Source organism: Temnothorax nylanderi, unplaced genomic scaffold (genome assembly GCF_030848795.1).
Source record: "Temnothorax nylanderi isolate EJ_2023f unplaced genomic scaffold, tnyl_v1.0 TNYL_tig0364_pilon, whole genome shotgun sequence".
In the NCBI taxonomy this organism is placed as follows: domain Eukaryota; kingdom Metazoa; phylum Arthropoda; class Insecta; order Hymenoptera; family Formicidae; genus Temnothorax; species Temnothorax nylanderi.
The window spans coordinates 89,492-109,754 of NW_027249426.1; the positions used below are offsets into that span (position 1 = coordinate 89,492).

At 38.9% G+C, this 20,263-nt stretch overlaps 1 pseudogene; it reads left to right on the plus strand.

Annotated features, from left to right (window-relative positions):
• The first annotated feature begins 7,764 nt into the window (after nt 1–7,764).
• On the plus strand, nt 7,765–15,593 carry LOC139781803 (uncharacterized; annotated as a pseudogene).
• Nucleotides 15,594–20,263: the final 4,670 nt, after the last annotated feature.

Below are 20,263 nucleotides of genomic sequence, written 5' to 3' on the forward strand. Positions count from 1 at the left end.
CATCACTCGGGAAGGTAACCCTTCATAATGACAACCAAGGCGCTGCGAAGCTGGCTGTCAACCCGGTCTTCCATTCCAGGTCAAAACACATTGACATTAGATGTCATTTTATTAGACAGGCCCTGACGGATCACCGGATCAACCTCGCCTATACACCCACGGAGGACATGGTCGCCGACGTTCTTACCAAGGCCCTACCGAGCAGCAAACATTCGTTCTGTACCAATGGACTTGAAATGAAGAACATCGCCGTCTCACGCACTCAAATTTGAGAGAGGGTGTTAGGGATATCGCAAATTCTTATACTCGATGTCGATGTCACTATCGATATATCGGGGCGCCATCACGCGTTACCGACACGCGGTCGCGTATACCATCTACCACTTATTGTCATCCATGTTCTTTACCAAAAGTATCAGTTCTCTCTCTACGCTCTTCCATCGCGGACGCGGACGTGAACTGCTCTGTATCGAATCGTTTCGTCTTATTCATTTTGTGTAAATCGTATTCTTCTAATAAACTCAAGAGATACATTCGGCTTTACATCCGTCTCGTTTTCTCGGTCGTTACCTATCCCTGCATAGCTCAAACATACGAACACTAACACCTTGTTACGGCTCCACGCTCCATCTTTCTTTGATTGATTTAAAAATTATAAATGTTTTTGGTATATATATATATGTATATATATCTATTAGGAAAAAATCAAACAAAAATTTACATGTCTTATGATAAAAATAGAGTATTGCACGTATAACAAATCATAAGAAACTGACTTTTACTAAACTACAATACTTTTAATTCCTGGCAGCAAAGCTGGTAGACAAAGCTATCAATAATAATCAAAATATAATGAAAAACTACAAATATATGTGGGATTATTTTCCGTGCCCGGTCGGTAATCGAAGATCACGTATCGAACGTTGTGCGCGTCGACCGCTCCGATCGTTTAGTCGGAGAGAGCAAGTCGAGCAATACAGAACGATACAAGTAACGTCGCGCGCTTTGCTAACGAGTCGCGCGAGTGATCAATTAAGAGTTACGTTCGTTCCGAGATATGAGGCTATCCAACGAGTTAAGATTGTAGGACAGTAAGACAGTATTGAGAGTTACATTCGTCCGAGATATGTTATACGAGTGATCGAAATACGAGACAGAGTTTATATTTGCATCATTCGTTATATTGCATCGTAACTTATATATATTCATTGCATCGTTTTGTCATAATCATTTTATAACTTGCTCAGAATAAATATTATAACGATAATCATCTACTCCGACTCCACAAGCATTTATTTCAAATCCTACATATATTTTACGCGTCAGAATCATGAGTATCATTAACTCTCCTTCCATTAGCAGTTTGCAATCAACGCTTGATTTTGGCTTCAGCATCAGTAAGAAAACTATCATGAAATCTTAATTTAACTGTACCTGCAAAGGGATTTGCGATAAAATGATATTATCAACAGAACAAACATACTAATGTATATTTCGTGTACCATATAGATACTAAAGAAATAGCTTGATGCAAATAGAATAAAAACTAACAATAAGAGATTTACATGATAAATTCAAAAAACCTAAGGTTACAACTTACCAAATACAACTTCACATAATCTTATATTTGAGAACTTTGTTTTATCGTTTTCTGACTCACTCCAACTTATAATGCAGTTTGGCGAGACCATTTGAAATCAACTTGGACAAAATATTTCCTGTGACACTGCGTTCTGAAGAAACAGCTAAATAATGTGCCTGAAATAGTGACACATTTAGAATGAAGCAAATCTCGCTATTAGGACACAAAAAATGATGAAAGATGATTATCATAATTGCTTAGTATGTTTTTAACATATGCATTATACATATTAATTAACATCATATAGCAAAGTCAAAATAGGTTCAATTTAAGCATTTCACAGAAATAATTCTAAATGTTTTGAAACTTGGTAGAGATGTTTGTTTAGTCTTACTAATGAATGTCTGAAAAGTCTTGATGAATTGAAGGTGAGCGTTCGCTGCCATCTTGAAAAATAAATACATTTTTTCGGTTTTTTGCATATAGGTATCTCGTAAAATATTGACTTTATTGAAAAAATAGTTATTATTAAAATAAAAACTTATGAAATTGTCTACAAAAAAGTATATTCAATTTTTTCATAACTATAATAGTATGGACGCGACATTCGCAGTTTATTTTCTCGAAAACTATTATAGTTATGAAAGAATTGAATAATACTTTCTTGTAGACAATTTAATAAGCTTTCATCTTGATAATAACTATTTTTTCAATAAAATTAATATTTCACTAGATATATGCAAAAAACCAAAAAAATGCACTTATTTTTCAAGGTGGCGAATGTTTATCTTCAACTTATCAGGACTTTTTAGACGTTCATTAATAAGCCTAAACGAACATCTCTACCAAGTTTCAAAACTTTTGGAATTATTTCTGTCAAATTTCCTATTTTGACTAACTAAGCTAATATGGGACTTACCACAGCTTATAAACATAGATATTTCCTGTTTATTTAGATCAATGTTCCGATTTTCGTTGTGTACCTTTAATAACATCCTGTATAATTTCTCCCATTGTTATTATCATTGTTCTTCCTTGTTTTCTTTTGCAAACTTTGAACAAGCACAGATATGTTATTAATGTCGTGTTACAATGGGAGCTTTCCAACAAACGACACAAGTCGGCACAAGTGTCATTTTGTCTTTGTTACTCATTGCCAAAAAAGAAAGATGAAACGATGTTTGTGTTGACTTGTGTCGCTTGTTGGAAAGCTCCCAATGTTATTTGTCTGCATGTTTTCCGGCCAAGTGCATGCAAATATATACATTACTAAATCCACTTACATCCACGTGGAGAATACCGGTTAACCTAACTTAACCTCAATTACTATGTGCTACCAAATAAGTATGAAAAAGGAATAAATATTGCAGATAATTCGTACTTACTGGTCTTCTATTCATGTCTTCTATCCGATGCTGATCTATCCGATGCTCAGCTATCAGTTTATTGCGCACATGAAACTTTCTCTCAATGAGCTCCTACACACAAGACTCGGAACCACTTACGCGCGACAAGAAGCGACGTGACGCGGTAACGCCGGTAACCAATAAACTTCTGGGGAGTGGGGGTCGATTATGTATCTTGAAATTGAGGTGAAAATCACAAAAGTAAGAAAATCCACTAGAACATTTACGATTTTATTTGTTGAAATCTAATAACCTTGGTGGAAAAATATCATAATTTTTCATATTATTATTAATCAAAATTTCTGAGGGAGGGCAGATATTGAGAGGAGGAGGAGAAAAGGATATGCAGACTGTGCGAGGGAGAAGAGGAGATGTGGGAGCATACGTGGGAGCGTTGTAGGGACTGGGATGAAGGAGAGGGGAGTTGGCAGGAGGCGAGGAGATGGGTGCTGGGAGAGGGGGGAGAAGGGGAATGGTGGATGAGGGAGATCGAGAAGGATAGGAACAAGAAGGGGTACACAGAAGGGCTGGGAGGAGGGGAGGAGGGAGGTATGATTGAGGTAAGAATGAGAGAGAGTGAGTGGTATGCCGAAGAGGGAGGGGGGGGGGGGTAGAAGTGGTTCAAATGGAAATTTGGAGGCAAGTGGAAACGGAAGTCTCTTTTGAGGAGAGGGTGTGTGTGCGCGCGGCGGGTGTGGGTGTGGGCGGATGCAGAGGCAGAAGCTCACAACCACACCACTAGGTTAAGTAGATTTAAGTTAGATTAAGTTAGGATAAGAGGATGTGTAAAATTTGTTGTAAAGGTTTGGGTACGTTCCTTATAAAAACGCCTTTCAAGCCCTAAGGGGACGAAATAAAGTTTACATACATACATACATACATATTAATCAAAATTTCTATAAAAATTTTCAGATTTTTTCAGAATACTCAGAATTTTTCAGATTTTTTAATACGAATTGGAACGTTTGTTAGAAAAACTAAAAAAAAATAAGAATAAAATATTTTTCGCCAATATGTCTCTGTAGAAGTCTGATTAAATGTAAGAAAATCTGTGCAATTCATCAGAAATTCTCATACATATGGATACTGAAATATTCCGAAAATCTTCATTCAATTATTTCTGAAAAAATTGTATCTGAGAAATTTTATATATATTTTTAGAATTTTTTATAAGTCCCAATTCTTGCAAGTTAGTAATATTCGACGTTATGGTCATTTTCAAAAGATTTCCAAGTTATGTGTCAATTGGCCTGCACGTGGCGTCTCCTGGAAATGCTTTATAAAAGCAGCTAACAATTGACATGCTTATATATTTTTGAAATATATGTATAAAGAAATAATTGCAAAGGTATAATGATAATATGATATAATTATATTAATAATTATATGCAATAATTTCTTTATACATATATTTCAAAAATATATGTAGGTACAATTTACATAAGTACATATCGGAAAGTTATTGTAATAGTTTTTCATTAACTTTTGTTATTTATTTTTATTTCAAAAATTTTAAATATAATTTTACATTAATTTGAAAAAAATAACAATATATTTTTAATAAATAAGAATTCTGCACAATTTCTTTTTTTAAAAGTACTATGCAATAAAAATATTGATTATAATTTTGACAAATTCTTAAATCTTTATTACTCTTTAATCGTAAAGTAATTACAGTTTAAAAATAGACAAAAATTTACTGAGAAAAAGTGATCCCCTAATTTTTTTAGCAGTGTATATGTTTTACATTAACATGTAACAGTTTCATTGTTTATTTATTATTAATTTACTTCTTTTCTTTTTTTTGAATGCCATATCTTCATATACCAATATAATTAAGTTAAATGGCCGGTTTTTATAGTCCGTTTTTATATTCAAAACCGTTTTAAATATAACATTTTAAGATGTTATAAACCAATCATAGAGTCGTATTAGCATCTTAAAACATTATAAGATGATTTTGAAACAAGAAGGGACTATGAATACGGACCAATAAATTCGTTAAAATTTGCAAAATGTATATTAAAATAATAATTGCATGCTTATATAAGATTTGTTTTTAGTAATGATTTTTAAAACTTAAAATAATATTAAAAGTTAATATTAAATTTAAATAATATTTAATAAAATTTGATATTAAATTTATTTTTAATTATAAAATTATAAATATGAATGAATGAATGAACTTTATTTGCATTTTATGCTTACACATATGCAAAGGGGTGAAGCAAATTTGCCTTACAATAACCATAACAGGACTAGTAATTACTTAAGACTACAGACAACAGTACGCGGAAAAATATTTTATAAACCCAGTCAACCTACAACCTCGAAAACTACTCATTTAAAAAACTTGCTCTCAATTTAAATGCTTCAGAGACAAAGCCAAAAATAATCCTCGCAGTTGAAAGTTCGGTAGAAGGCAACAGTTTAACAACTGCAGCATCATCCGATATACTAGTACATATTAGCTGAGGAAGGTGGGCATCTCTGACATGCTTATACACCGGACAACGGATCAAAAAGTGAGATAAAGTTTCATTTTCCTGCCGGTCACATAGCAAACAAAGTTTTTTTGGGTGCAAACAATACGAAATCTTGTTTATTGTGATTTTGTATAAATGATCATTTCCAAGCCGCAACTGCGCTCTACATCTCACTAAGTGAAAAGGGCAGCGTGGCGGGTAAAAGTTATATAAAGAATCTTGCATGGAGCGAACTATAGGGACCCCCTGACCTTTAGAGGACGAATACCGGTTTAAATCTTTCAGTTTTAAGAACCGTTGATAGTCTGATAGAATTTGCTCCTTTGCATTGATCCAGTGGTCCGCCGACATACTCAAGAGATGCCCTTCCTGATTTATTTCCTCCAGTATAGATCTTAGTTGACTTATCCAATTAAACTCTAAATTATCAGTTATCGTAGATAGAGCCAACAATCTTCGCAGACATATTTTTGGCAGTCTTTCGTCCCCCATCCCTAGGATTCTAATCACCCAACTTATTGCTTGTTTAAGAACCCTGTGAGCAACTCTAACCAAGCCCAAATCCAGCCTCAAAGCAGCATTTGCTGTGCATTGCGGTAGTTGCAGAAGCCTCTTGTAAAAGTTACATTGAGCTGAATCCAAAAAATCCAAATAGCGTAGGCCCCATATATGAGCTGTATATAACGTCACGGGAGAGATCATTGAGTTAAAAAGCTTATTAATTCCCTCCCATGAGTCCGCCCCGAGACTGGCAAGCGTGGCCAGAGTCGCTCCCGTCGCCAGTTTCGTTCTATCAATTGCATACTGACTGGGCAAACGGCCCAAGGATGAGGACGAAAATGGTACACCTAAATAAGTATATGATTTAACAATTTCCAAAACCTCATTTTTATAACAAAAGTCACTCGAGTACTCCGGCAATCTACCCTTCGCTCTGAAAATAACAATTTTGGATTTATCCTTATTGACTATCAAACCATTAATAGAGCAGTATTTTTCCAATAATCTTATCTTAGCACGAAGGTCCGCCTCCGAGTAAGCGAGGATGACCAAATCGTCCGCGCATAACAACATAAGGAGATCAATATAGGCATCTATGTCTACCCCCCTAACACCATTATCACGAAAAAAAGAGACTATATCATATAAAAAGATTATAAAAAGCAAGGGGCTAAGGATTTCTCCTTGCAGCACACCTTTCGTTATCTCTATACGTTTGGAAAGTTTATTAAAAACCTTCACGCGGAGCACTGCCGCTTGATATAATCTCCTTAACAGCCTAATAACCTTAGCGCTGACTCCAAGCGAGTACAATTTTTGCCACAGAAGAGAGTGATCAACGTTGTCAAAGGCTCTCTTAAAGTCGATAAAGAGGCAGTAAACTTTTCTATTACTTAGTCGTAGTTGCAGATGGATAGCAGATTGCAGAGCAAAGATGTTGTCCTCGCAACCTCTACCCCTACGGAAACCCGACTGCTCCTCCGGCAAAATATCCCCATCCTTAATCCAGGCCTCCAGACGATTACATAACATTTGCGTAAAGATCTTAGTAATACAATTTACCAGCGCTATGCCTCTTTAATTGTTTGGATCTTGCTTGCTACCCTTTTTATGCAGCATGTACAATCCTACCTCTGACCAAGAAGTCGGTATATCTTCCGTAGCAAGTATTTTGTTGAAGAGGGTAAGCATATACAATTTCCAATTTGGCGGGCATTCCTTAAAACATTCATTCGGAAGCATGTCAAGGCCAGGGGCCTTACCGGATTTAGAACTTCCAATTACTCTAAGCAACTCACTCATTTCAAAATCCCGATCCAAAAAAGGGTCAAAAGTGCCAAAAAAGGAGCTGTTAACATGAACTCTTTGCAAATATATATCTTTATAAAAAAGCTCCCAAATCTCGATAGAGAGGGCACCCGACTGTGATTGAGAAGTTCTACGGCCAAACTGTTTAATTGTTTTCCAAAATTGACTCGAGTTTCTAACTCTAGAGAAAGTTTCAATTATAGACCACTCATAATCATGCTTCTTTTTACGAATTAGCGAGTTAAACTGCTTTTTGCAGGCGTGATATTTAATATTTTGATCAAGCGCGAAGTTTGATCTTTTTGTTTCCTTTAGGAGGAGTCTCAACTCCTTTTCGGCACGGCGACACTCCTCATCCTTCCAAGGTTTACGCGCTCCACCCTTAAAAGACTGAGAAATATTTCTTAACATGTCACAGTCATTTGCAGCCTCCATAAACGCATTTACCAGGTTACTATTTATGTCATCAACATTACAATCTTTAAAATCACATGATACCCTTTTAGACCATAACAATTTGTAACTAAAAGCATTTTTTTCCGCGTGGGACCAGACTAATCTTTTAGCTACAGCACTTTCATTTACAGGGCTAAAAGATTCTTTATACTTTTGCTCGCCAAAAACAGTCAAAAAAACCGGAAAGTGGTCAGAAAGGAAATTATTATCATGGACGCGCATATCACGAATCAACTGGAGACCAAGTATATTGCACCATACTAGGTGTTGTTAACCGCTCGGTTAACAACCGCGAGATGGCTCGCCGCTGGAGCTGATGGCAGCCCATCACGCGGTCCTGCCACCAAGATCCTACAACAGTCCACCGCCGATTAGCACTAGTGATCCTACAGCCAACGAGTGCAAGTTGGTCGACTACCGCGGCCAAAAGGTCGCCGCGTTTATCATTGCCGGCGACACGATGCTCTGTCTGCCTCAGGCCTTCGAGCTGTTTCTCAAACACCTCGTGGGCGGCCTCCACACAGTCTACACGAAGCTCAAGCGACTGGATATCGTGCCGTTGGTGTGTAACGTCGAGCAGGTGAGGATCCTACGCGGTCTCGGAGCCATCCAGCCCGGCGTCAATCGGTGCTACCATACTAATGTATGTTAACAATAACACATGTAGTAGTATGCTGTTTCTAATCAATGTAAACTTTTAGACATGATGTCGATAAATTTGAGAATATTTCCTGCACCGATAAAAAATGCATCTGGAACGTACAACACAGCGCGGCTGTAGATGGGTATAAATCTGCACCTCTGGAAGATCATAAGTGTTTCAATATTTGTGAGAAGAAATCAACTTTTCTCACATGTGTTATTGTTAACATACATTAATAACTTTTATATGTACTTACCGATTACAATATAGCAAAACTGCAACCGTGTGTTTGCATTTTGCACTCATCCCTGCTTTGCAACTACATTTTGTGGATGATATTTTCCCTGGTTTCAATATCACTATGTTTATTTCGTGAGGTGCACCTTTAACATCTGACATTTAAAGGCAATATGCAGTTAAATGCCATTTGTCATCATCTTGAGAAGTTATCCCGCATGTTAATAAATGTCCAAAGCACAACAAAATTTTCTCCTTCCATGAAATTCCTTGAGGAAGGGGTGCACTGTGCAAATGCACATATTTCTTTTATATTTAAGTACATATTTTTATCACACGCGTTTAAAAGGCACCTCAGATCATATGTTTGCGTACAATTTTCAGGAATAGGCCAGCCATCTTGGCCTTGTGACGTCACGGCTACGTCACGAGTGAAAATCCCAATATTAGAAAACTCCATAAATCCTTTTGCAACGAGATCCGGTGTTCTTAGAGGCAATTGATACAAATTTTAGTCATAAGTCGGCCATCTTGGATCGCCATTACGTGAATTGCAACCTATCACACCAGATTTGAGATAAGTGACCTTAAAAATCTCTGTCGATCCATTTTCAAACAAATCTGGTGTTTTTTAAGGCTTTTACATCAAATTTTGACGAAAAGTCGGCCATCTTGGATCCGCCATTTTGTGATTTGGAACCTATCACACCAGATTTGAGAGAAGTGACGTTCAAAATCCCTGTCGATAAATTTTCAAACAAATCTGGTGTTTTTAAAGGCATTGACATCAAATTTTGACGAAAAGTCGGCCATCTTGGACCCGGCATCTTGATTTTTGCAAATGTGCATACGGCTTTTAAAAGTTTTCAGTTCGAGCTTCAAAATAAGCCCTTATACGAATTTATTTGTCGCTGAACATTTTGGCGGCAGCACTGAGCCGGTTGATTGATCAAAAATTTTGAGTTTATGGCCGCCATATTGACGTCGCCATCTTGATTTTTGCTAAGGCGCATATGGCTTTTTGTAGCTCTTTGTTCAAGCTTTAAATTGAGACATCATACGTATTTTTTCGTCGCTTTAAATTTTGGCCGCAGCACTGATCCGGTTGACGTGGAACGTCCCATATGTATGTGTATGTATAAAACTCTACATGAGTTTATATTTGTTTGAAATCGTTATGTATCGTTATGTGCGGTGTAGCTTGATTACTGTTCAGGGAAGCCGCGTAAATTTGTATGGGCCCCGTGCGTATGCGTGATCAATCCGAGCTTCCATAAATCTTTTCAGCAGTGCTGGGGATCGCAACGGAGAGTGGTGTGTGCGCACAGATAGCCCTGCAGAGGCGCGTGGTTTTCTCGCTTTGGGGTTATTGTGAATTGCAGTGCGTTCTATATGGCCCCATAAGCATCGAACTTTTATCGCTGAAAAAGATTTGGTGATAGAAGTTGTAAATTATTATCTGTCAATATGAATGTTGGTTTATCTTGTCAAAAGAGGAATGCTAATGTTCAATTGATATTTAAATCCCGATCTAGATGGAAAAAGAGACAGAGAATCTGCCGACGGAGGAAGACAATCAAGATGCACTGGTAGATTATGACAGCGATGATAGTACTGTCACAGTGATAGAAATAGAAAAAGATAGCGAGGAGACGATAAGAGAAGATAGAGGTAAGAGAGTATTTTTTTTTTAAATAAAGAAATTTAGAAGGATAATATACATGTGCATTCAGAGAAAATAAAAATAATAATTTAAAAACTTTGTATAGAAGAAAAAGAGACTAAAGGAAGAGGTGCTATTCCAAAACGTAAAGAGGCACCGAAAATTAGAGAAAACGTAGAGTTGACTAAAGCCTGGGTAGAGAATCGTCCAATACTATCTATAGGAAGCCGAATGCTGTACGAAAAACAAGAGAAATTAGTAGCAAAAATGGATACGGTATCGGATAAATTAGACGCGTCATTGAAAACTTTGGAAAAGGTAATGTCCAAAGCCAATTCCATGATGGAAAAAATGGTGGAAGTCTCTACTGCGAATCTCGAAAAGAAGAGAATAAAACTTAGACGTTTAGAGGTAACTGATAAAAATACGCGAAGTTCAGTAGAGAATAATATACAAACGGTTAAAGAATTAGAAGTAGAGTCTAAAAAGAAAAAGTTAGATGAAACAACAGTCTGTTTAGCCGGGAAAGATAGAAGTTTAGAGACAATTAAAAGCGCTATAGAAATAGAACTAAACAGTCAAAGGTTGCATATTAGAAGAGAATATAAGCTGACGCAAAAATCCAACTTTGATCTTTGGATGGATTATTTTAAATCTGAGTTAATGAATAACGATTTGTTAGATGTAATAGATTCAAACATTGAAAGTCCAGAAAATCTTTCCGAATTAAAAGTTGCTAAGAGAAAAAGTCTAGTTAGAGATATAATAATCAATCATTTAGATGAAAATTATCATAAAAGGATCTTACATGAAAAAGATCCGAAAGAAATTTTAAAGAAACTAAGAGGATATAAAAAGAGTGAAATAAATGTTACTCATGCATCGGTACGAGCTAGACTTTATCAAATTAAAATGAGAAAAGATGAAAAAGTAAGTGATTTTTGCGAACGCTTTGATTCAATAATTAGAGAATATGAATCATGTGAAGATGCGGTACCTCTCACAGAACAAGAAATTAGATCTGCATTTTATCAGGCTGTGTCAATTAATGTACCAGAGCTGAGAAATGTAGATTTAATTAGAAGACAAACTAATCTTAAAGAAATGAACATAGATGAAATAAAATCTTTCATGATGCAGTTAGAGGCAGAGACTAAGAGCGAAGTTAGAGAGAAGTTAGAGAAACCAGAGATTAAAGTACAGAGGGCTACCGCAGAAGAGAATAAGCAAGTAAAGTGCTACAGATGCAACCAAATGGGCCATATGGCAAAGGACTGCCCACTAGCGGGATCAGAGGCCTGGTTCTGTTACTATTGCCAGGAAGTTAGAGGCCACAAGGGTGATAGTTGCCCGAATGCTGGAGCCCAGGCGAACAGATTTAGAGGAAAAAGGTATTTAAATAAAACCGTTAATAAAAATATAAAGAAAAAGGGTAGATTTGTGCAAAAAGGCACAAAAAGAGTAGATAACAAAGGGAAAATAACCAAGGTACAACCAGCCAAGAAACCTATACCAACGAAAACAGCAAAAGTAGGAAAATCAGAAGAAGGTAAATTACGCATGGTTAAATTAACCCATTGGCTGTGTAAAAGAATTTTACTATTTGGGCCAAAAGTTTGTTGAAAAAAAAGTTTATCGGATTATTATGAAACTTGATACCCTTATGTTTTTTGGGTCTCTGAATTCGAATATGATGTCAGATTTACAAAATTCAAAATGGCGGGTCCAATATGGCGGATCAAAATGACAAAAAATGGTCTGATTTTCATGAAATTTAATACCCTTATGTTTTTTGGGTCTCTGAATCCGAATATGACATCAAAATTAAAAAATGGCGGGTCCAATATGGCGGATCAAAATTACAAAAAATAGACGGAATTTTATTATTATTATTTTGAAGTTATTTAGATCTCTGAATCTAAATTTAACATTAGAATTAATATATTCAAAATGGTTAATAAGAAAGAAATTTTACCATTTTGGATCCGCCATTTTTTAATTTTGATGTCATATTCGGATTCAGAGACCCAAAAAACATAAGGGTACCAAATTTCATGAAAATCAGACTTTTTTTGTAAACAGAATAATAACTTCTCTTTTCGCCAGTGATAGAATAACAATTAAAGTAACTTAAATCGACTGTAACTGGCAATATATAACGTCTTTCCGATATGAACATAGAAAAAACTGTGAGCCAACTCACTTTGTTGGATTCACACAGCACTTTTTTTCGGATCAAATCGAGACATTATTAATTTCGACCATCACTTTTGGTCAGTTGATGTAATTTCTAAGTTGAATAGTTTTTAAAATTTTATTGCGAAAAAATATTACCCCAGCCAGGGTGGGGTAAATTTTAAAAACTATTCAACTTAGAAATTACATCAACTGACCAAAAGTGATGGTCGAAATTAATAATGTCTCGATTTGATCCGAAAAAAAGTGCTGTGTGAATCCGACAAAGTGAGTTGGCTCACAGTTTTTTCTATGTTCATATCGGAAAGACGTTATATATTGCCAGTTACAGTCGATTTAAGTTTTTTTTGTAATTTTGATCCGCCATATTGGATCCGCCATTTTGAATTTTAAAAATCTGACTTCATATTCGGATTCAGAGACCCAAAAAACATAAGGGTACCAAATTTCATGAAAATCAGACCATTTTTTGTAATTTTGATCCGTTATATTGGATCCGCCATTTTGAATTTTGAAAATCTGACTTCATATTCGGATTTAGAGACCCAAAAAACATAAAGGTACCAAATTTCATGAAAATCAGACCTTTTTTTATAATTTTGATCCGCCATATTGGATCCGCCATTTTGAATTTTGTACATCTGACTTCGGATTCGTAATCAGCGACCCCAGAAACCCCCGAGTAACAAGTTTCAAGCAAATTCAGAAAGTTTTACTTTGTTTTTTCTACGTTGCGGCTATAGCCGTCATACACACTCTTGGCCACTTTTGTTTTTGCGGCTATAGCCGTCATACACAGTCAACGGGTTAATAGAAGTGTAACGATGCGCCCCTTACGCTAAGTCATCGTTCCCGGCCACCACCCGCCGGATGCCGCCCGACCGATTCTCCGTCGGGCGGGGACAGGGCGCGGTGCGCCCACATTTTTTAAACATTCGAAACGCACCGTGTGCGCGGGAAACCCGCCGCACCGGTGCCTTCCCGCACGACGCCGACAAGCGCCGACGGGAGCCGATCCCCGCCGAAGACGAACGCGCGGGATCGCGCCGCTCCCACCACCGCGCGACGCGCCTGACGATCGGCCTCCCTCCTGTCGAAATCGCCGCGCCGAGCGGTATATAAGCCGGCACGCTCGGCGAGACGGCACTTCGTCTACACCACGGCATCCCGCTGTTCCTGACGAAGCCTACCCGCCAGCTCCTAGGGCGACACGCCAAACGAGGTCCAGAGCGTGGGCCTCGAATGAGAGTTCTCAAGTGTCCCCGAACTCCAGCCCACTTACGCCCGACGGCCACGGCCCAACGAGGTCGAGTGTGCTCAGCCTCGTAGCGAGTGTTCTCACTGCCGTGACCCCGTGACCCCGCACTCCTGTCACACTCCGGATTACTTCGCGTAGCCCCGAGTGCATATGCACTGCCGAACGTTGTAATGTACCGCGTTTCGGTATACTGCGTTCCGTTGCACCGTGCGTAGCACCGAATCCAAAGTCGGACGCCGAGTACACATGCACGCCCGACCGTTGTAATATACCGCGTTTCGTTATTAGCTGTAAGGCCGCGTCCCGTCGTATTTCGCGTAGCACCGAGTGCACATGCACGTCCGACCGTTGTAAGATACCGCGTTGCGTTATACCGCGTTCCGTTGTACTGTGCGTAGTACCGAATCCCGAGCCGACGCCGAGTGCCCCGGCACCGCCGACCGTTGTAATATATTGCGTTGCGTTATACATTGCGTGTAATCCTGACCCCGAGTCAGATAAAATAAATAACCCGTGTATAGTACAAATTGATTATTGTCTCTGGGCCTTTCATCGAACTCCCGATCCGGCGAACCAGTCCGCGTTCGATCTAAAGTTAGGCCGTTACAGAAGATAGAGATAGTTCAAAGAGTTAGTCAATTTTATTGCAGATTCGGGTGCAACAGATCATATTGTGAATAAGAATATAATTCTGTCAAATTTTGAAAAATGTAATAATAGAGTTATTAAATGCGCGAATAAGAATAAGCTTGCAGACATTTCAATAGATGGTAAAGGAGATCTTTTGTTGATAACAAATGAGAAAGAAAAGAAAGTCATTAAATTAACAAATGCACTTGCAACGAAAGAAGTATCCGAAAATTTATTATCTTTAAGAAAGTTGGCTGATGCAGGGTTCAGTATTTATTTAGATGATAAAGTGTTTAAAGTTTACAATAAATTGACAAATAAAATAGTTTTTGAAGGAATTTATGAGAAACCAAATTGGATTATACAATTTGAGGTCAAAAATAATAATATAGAGGACAATGACAATGTAGAATGTGCTGTATATAGATGTAGAGCAGATATTGTTCCACATAGTGAGCTTTCTGAACAATCGCAAGCAAACATTCAGAGCAATGAATTGTCCATTTCGGAGGGAGAATTAGATGAGAGGGATAATGTTGGCTCTGCGATTGGGAGGGAGAATGAAGGAGAGCTCACAAATGTGAACGAAAATATAGAACACAACAATGCTGAACTCGAGCAAGTCATTAAGTTAGAGGATATACAGACAATAGAGAATATAGAAGAAATGTGTGAAAGCTCAGTAATTGAAAAAGTAAAGAAATTAGAGAAAATAAATGAGGCGATGTTATGGCATGTTAGATTAGGTCATGCGTCGTTAAACTATCTAAGACAGCTACAAAAAGTAGAAAAGAGATTAGAGACAGTTAAGTTTAATAACTCCATATTAGAGTGTGAAGTCTGTATAATGGCAAAGATGGCAAAACTGCCGTTTAAAGAAAACAGAAATAGAGCACAGAGACCACTACAGGTAATACATACGGACATCATGGGTCCAATAAAACCTACATCCTATCCAGGACAAAAGAGGTTTATAATCACTTTTATAGACGACTATTCTAGATTAGCGAAAGCCTACCCTCTGAAGACAAAAGATGAATCGGGAGAGGATCTAGAGAAATATTTAATATCCGCCAGAAATCTACTAGAAAAAGAAGAAAAGCTATGCTACGTGAAGTCAGACCAAGGCAAGGAATTCACGGGAGGTGCATTTAAAGAGGTATTAAAAAGAGAAAAGATAGAAGCCATATTTGCACCACCGTACACTCCGGAACACAATAGAGTTGCAGAAAGGTTCAACAGAACGTTGCAAGAGAAAGTAAGAACATATATGTTCGACTCGGGATTACCAAAGAGTATGTGGGAGTTGGCAGTTGACGCTGCTGTGCACGCGTACAACAGATCTCCACAAAAGACTATAGAGTACGAGATCCCGTTGAAGATGTTCTCATCAGAAACAAGTTGTCATTTTGAGCAAATAAAGAGATTTGGATGCATTGGATATGCAAGAGTACCAAAGCCTACGTCGAAATTTGACAAGAGAGCTATTAGAGGTGTGTTGGTAGGATATACTGACACTGGATATATACTTTGGCATCCTAGCACAAGAAAATTTATAGAGTCCCGACACATCCGATTTAATGAAAAAGTAACATATAAAGATGTATATAAAAACAGTCAAATAGAAGATGAAAAAGACTCGAATAAAAATTGGATGAAAGAATTCGTAGAAGACGAGGAAAAGGGAGAACAGAAACTAGAGATTCCTGAGAAAAGGAAAAGAGGAAGACCGAGAAAACAAACAAAACAATTAGATAAACAGAAACAGAAGGTCCAACGAAAGGAAAGTGAAACTCCAATGACTAGAAGTAAAACTAGAAGAAAATTAGAAGATAATGGAGACACTAATGTGCAGAGAGCAATAGAAGATATTAGCTTTGCTAATTATACTACTGTGAAAAATATTCAACAGAATATAGAGAATGAATATGAATTGAGTCGATGTCTTCTGGCATCATTACATAGAGAGCCCTCGACATATGAAGAGGCGATGACAAGCAGCGAAAGAGAAAACTGGAAAAATGCTGTAATAGAAGAACTTGAGTCTATGCAAATCAATCAAGTATGGACGATTGTTGATAGACCGACAGAGATGTTAGATGGTAGACGACCTAACATCATAGATTCAAGATGGGTATTTACAAAAAAATTAGAAGCAGATGGATCAACCAGATATAAAGCGAGACTGGTGATAAGAGGATGTAAAGACAAGAATGTGTATGATCTGAAAGAGACATATGCACCGGTTTCGAGATTGTCATTGGTTAGATCTATACTGGTAATGATAAACAAGTATAATTTGTATACCTGTCAGTTAGATGTAAAGACTGCATTCCTGAATGGAATTTTAGAAGAAGAGATATACATGGAAATTCCAGACGGAGTAGAAGTGGATGAAAACACCAAGAAGACCAAGGTGTGTAAATTAAATAGGGCTTTGTATGGATTGAAGATAAGTCCAAAAAGATGGAATAAGAGATTTTCAGAAGAGGCTAAGAAACTTGGATTAGAGAATGACCTACATGAGCCATGCCTGTTTACGTGGAGGAAAGAAGGCAAAATAGTGATCGTACTGCTTTACGTAGATGACATGTTGGTTGCAAGCAATGACCAGGAGAAATTAGAGGAAATCAAAAAGAAATTGAGTGAAACATTTGAGACGAAGGATCTTGGAGAACCCAAGAACTTTCTGGGAATAACAATAGAGCGAAACAAAGAAGATAGATATATGTACATTCATCAGACGCGATATACTGAGAGCATATTAGAAAAGTTTCATATGAATGAATGCAAGCCTCAGAGCACTCCTATGGTCACCAGAAAAGTGATCAATAAAAACAAAAAGAGTAAATTAGAAGAAAAGAGTATTAGAGAAGAAATTAAAAGAGTACCTTATAGAGAAGCTATAGGCAGCTTGATGTATCTGGCAAATGCTACACGACCTGATATAGCGTTTGCAGTGAACTATTTAGCAAGAAGACAATTAGAGCCCACTGAAGAAGACTGGCAAGATGTAAAAAGAGTCTTCAGATATCTTAGAGGAACTGTAAATCGAGGATTAATATTTAGAGGTAAAACAGATGAGTTAGAGTCACTAACAGATGCTAGTTTTAGAGATTGCATTGATTCTACGTCCACTGGAGGATATATAATTAAATTGTTTGGAGATGTGATAGCATGGAGAAGTCATAAACAGACATATGTTACACTCTCTACATGTCAAGCGGAGTATCTAGCAATGAGTGAAGCCTGTCAAGAAGTAATCTCATTAGACAAGTCGCTCAGGTATGTTGTTGGAAGAACATTCTTGCCTACGACAATCTGGTGTGACAACCGAGCAGCAGGAAACTGCACTAAGAAGGATGGAAGTCACAAACTTAAAATGTTTGATGACAACTTAGAGGAAATAAAGAAAAACTTAGAAGAGAGAGAGAGAAGAAACTGGAAACAGAAAACATATGGCTGACACTCATGGAGATTTTATTAAGCAATGTGTTGATCAAGGGAAGGTGAAAGTCGAATGGATTGAGACCAAAGAGAATTTGGCAGACATTATGACAAAACCTTTACCTTTAGAAGCATTTGCATATCTAAGAGATAAGATAATAAATATAGAGTTTAAACAAAGTTAGAGCTTGATTGTACTCGATAACTAATTCTTGTTACGTTTCAGATAAAGAGGAAACTTAGAGGAACCATGGATCGCTCGCACAAAGGGAGGGAGTATTATGAGAAGGCTTTGAACGAGCGATGCGCTCCCGCCCTTCTAGAGGGCAGCTCCCGGTTTACGGCGCGGCTCGGCGCGCCTCGCGTGCGTGCGAGGATCATGGCTCACGCAGACGAGCCTCGTTCTCTGGCGTGTTCAGACGTGTTCGGTTGTCCATTAAGATTTACATTACAGAGTGTGATATATCTATATAATAAATAGAGTATTTAGTGTATCTTAGAAGTCAAACTGTTTATTTCCTGCCCGTCTCGCCACATCTCATAGCGTTCCAAGCGATAGTTTTCCAATAATAGTAGACTGTTATTATTTTATCAATTTTTACAGGTTTTTTGTTGCCATTCAAATAAAATTATAGTGAATTGCTAAGGTAAAACAGCCTTTTATATTAGAAGTCTGTAGGTAAAACGAAATATTATCTACGGGTGCGTCTGTAACAATAATTTATCGACACATCTCTTATTTCTTACTTTATTTCCTATTTTGGCCGCGAAGTTGCTAAGAGGGCGTTAGCGTACAGCGAGATTTTGTAGTCACGAAAATTTACCCAGGATTGTCGGTCTTTAATAGTATCTCGTCGGTGGGTATACTTTGCTGGGTAGGTACTTTTGTATTTCCCCCGCCAGCTTTGCCGGCCGTCGCCGCCTTCTTTTTCTGGCCAGAGGCTCCCCTTCTTATGACAGTAGTCCAGGTTTCGATTTGGGCCACTGCCACTTCCGGGGAAGGGGCAGGGCCAGGCTTGCAAGTCTGCATCTTACTCGCAGAGCTTTGACCTTTCCTGTTTAGGTCCTTAGCTCTGTCAGGTTCAGCTGCTTTCCTGGACTTGTCAGCAGCAGCCGATGACTTCTCCATTGCTCCCTTCTTCTTCTTCTTTGTGCAGTCCGCGTCTCTATGTTTCCCTTGGACGCTGGCAACAGTAGTCGAAGAGGTTGACGAGTGCTTGTTCTTCCCGGCTGATCGCGATTTATCAGGGACGAGCCCGAGTTTCGCCGCCAACCCGGAGAACATCTCCTCCATCTTGGAAAAGATTTTCTCCAGTATTCTGTCCTCCAGAGATTTGCAGCGGACAGCACTCCTTTCGGTGGCACCACCTCATCCAGGAGCTTCGGTTCCTTCCCTCCCACCGAGGGTCGGTACACCGCCGGCATGCCCTCCTGTTTTATGGTGCTTAGCACCTCTATTCGCCTCGTGCTCACTCCTCCTCAGAGGAGTCGTCGTCAGGGATCGTGTTCGTCCTTCTCCTCGTGCTCCTTCTCTTTCCCGACGTGGGCGACTTTGAGCGGGAGGATGAGGGCTGAACAGAAGATGGCCCTTCCTCCACCTCCATCGCTGTGTCCTGTTTGGATCTCAAGAGGCTCTCCATCTGCTCCTGCAACCTTTGATTCTGCATCTTAAGAGCGGCAACTTCGCCCCTGAGTTCCCCCAGTTCTACGTCCCTAACTATCCCTTCGGGATGATCTATTCGCTGGGACAGTTGAGAGATTGCCGTCTTGATCGCCGCTGCCGTGCTGTTCAACTGGCCCCTCTCTACTCCTCTGAGGTTCTTGGGTATGGCGTTGATCTTGTCCACCTGCCTGACCTCCTCAATAATTTTCGCCAGAAAATCAAGAGTGGGCGCATTTTAAGGCTCCTCTAGCATCTCCCTCTCTAAGACCTTCCTCTTTATTGAGAGCTTGGGCTCCACCGAATGATCGCCTAGCATCCTTAGCTGTCTTCCCTCCTCCTCTTTTTGTCGCTTGGCGATCTTAGCCTTCTTCTTCTCGTATTCGTCTGTTGTTACATGCCTCCCTCTGGTCTTTAGCTGGCCAGTTTCCTCGTCAAGGATGATTGAGACGTCCGAAGCTTCCATGGCGTTAGACACCAATGAACTGGTGGACTCTGATCTGGCCAGAGAATTGTCTCCCTCCGGCGAGCACGCGGACTCGGGCTCCGACGGGTCCGTGGGCCCGGATTTGTTCAGGAACCTGTCGCATCTCTCCAGGAACGGAACCAACCTCGCTTTCGGCGCCGGTGACTGTGGAATGGCGAAGGGGAAGTTCTTTTCCTTCCCGTTCTCCTTTTCGCGCAAGTTAGAGAGAGAGGCAGACCTCTTCCTCACGCTCGCCGGCCCCCCAGCCATCGGTTTTACCCTTCTAGAAGACCTCTTCTTTTCCACCTCTTGGGAGGTGGACTG